Source organism: Propithecus coquereli, unplaced genomic scaffold (assembly GCF_000956105.1).
Source record: "Propithecus coquereli isolate 6110/MARCELLA unplaced genomic scaffold, Pcoq_1.0 Scaffold212, whole genome shotgun sequence".
NCBI lineage: Eukaryota > Metazoa > Chordata > Mammalia > Primates > Indriidae > Propithecus > Propithecus coquereli.
In genome coordinates this window covers 1661612-1663269 of record NW_012146301.1, presented here as the reverse complement: position 1 = coordinate 1663269, position 1658 = coordinate 1661612, and the positions used below count along the sequence as shown (strand labels likewise).

General features: G+C 52.5%; 1 pseudogene across 1 annotated transcript; it reads right to left on the bottom strand.

Moving 5' to 3' along the window:
• Positions 1–429: 429 nt before the first annotated feature.
• Positions 430–1045, bottom strand: LOC105810447 (annotated as a pseudogene). The gene has a single exon (XR_001137491.1). The product of XR_001137491.1 is annotated as a D-dopachrome decarboxylase pseudogene (transcript).
• Positions 1046–1658: the final 613 nt, after the last annotated feature.

Sequence of the window (1658 nt, the reverse complement as noted above, 5' to 3'; positions counted from 1 at the left end):
TGGAATGCCCAGAGAAGGTCCCTGAAGCCCAGCCTGCCCTGTTCTCCTGCCTGGTATAGCAGACTATGGACAGGAAATGGCCTGGCGTACCCAAGGCTGAGGACAGAAGCCTCAAGAGATCTCAGCAGAGTCTACAGGAAGGCCCAGGCTGGACCAGCTGCCTGCACCTCCCCACTGGCCTGCACGTGGATGTGGAGAGGAAAGCCTCCAGGCTGAGCCCTCCACCCCGAGATCTGAGCAGTCTGAACATATTGGACAGCGGCCCTGAAGACAGGAAACATCCCACCTCCAGGTTCCCTAAGGTCTCCTCCTCATCCACCAGCCCTGCTGCCCCCAGTGGCCCAGCATGCCCAGAAGTATAGGGAGGTAAAGAAGTCATGTGTGAATCATGAAGCTCTCTTCATTTATTTAGCATGAGAATGGGGAAGAAGAGGACTGTGAGGTCACAGACGTGTCTGCACGAGGAAGTGTCCAAAGCTGGTATTATCCACTAGGCCCTTGCTCTGCCAGGAAGTCTTTCTGCAAGGGGCAACCAGCTCACAGATGCCAATCACAAAAAAGTCATGACTGCCCCTTTCTTGCCAATCTGCCAGGGCTCCAGGGGTAAAAAGCGGATAATGATCCTGGAACGCGGTTGGGCCACAAGTCCAAAGGTCATAATCTCTGGACATACCCCGAATTCCTTCTGAGCAGCCGGTCCTGGCCCAAGGCCAGCTCCTTGGTGAGGAACTCGAAGAGGCGAGCGCTGTGGCCTCGGTTCTCCTCCGCTGTGCCCACCACGCCGATGGAGGAGACGAGCAGCTGCGCGCAGGGCTCCGTGGAGCCGTTCAGCGCCATGGACAGGCCCAGCCGCACCGTCACGTTCACGCGGTCCTCAGGTTTGCCCAGGATGGTGGCGGTGGCCGCGCAGAGACGTTTCTCCAGCCCCGCGGGCACGCGATCGGCGGGCAAGTTCGTGTCCAGCTCAACGAAAGGCATGTCCGGCAGGAGCGCTGGCAGCGGCGGCGAAGGAAGAAGGAGCGGAGCGTGGCCGTGGGGACCCAAGGGTCCGGGACTCTGATTACCGTTTCTTTACCAATTACAGCTTTAGCCTCAGACTACTCTGCCCTCCTTCTAAATAAGACTTATTAAGATATCTAACTTTAAGAATTACCGCTCCTTCCTGACAGCATCCAATTCAGAGCAAAGCTCTCCTTCCTTAAAACACTCCCCCAAACCACCAAACACAAGCTCTTTCTAATACCCTCTTACTGAGATGCCCCATGGTTCCCCATGGTATACATTCTCCCTTGCTGTAACCAATAATAAGCCCAACCACAAGTGTGTTCCTGGTGGTCTTTGTCTAGAGGACATTGACATTGGAGAATCCAGCACAAATCAACAGCTGGAGACAACTCACTTGTCAGGACACTTAAATTAGACCTGTTTCTCTGGGGTGAATTTATATTAGCCACAGACACAGAAACTGATGGAAAGGTAAAATTACTAATTTATTAATTTATAAAAAGAAAGAAAACCCCAAAAGAGTCAGAAAAGGCAAATGTAGAGAACCAGAAAATAGATCAGTGGTTTTCTGGAGCGTGGGCGTGGAAAAGGGAATTAAATGTTAAAGGGCATGAGAAATCTTATTGGGTTGATGGGAATGTTCTAAAACTGTG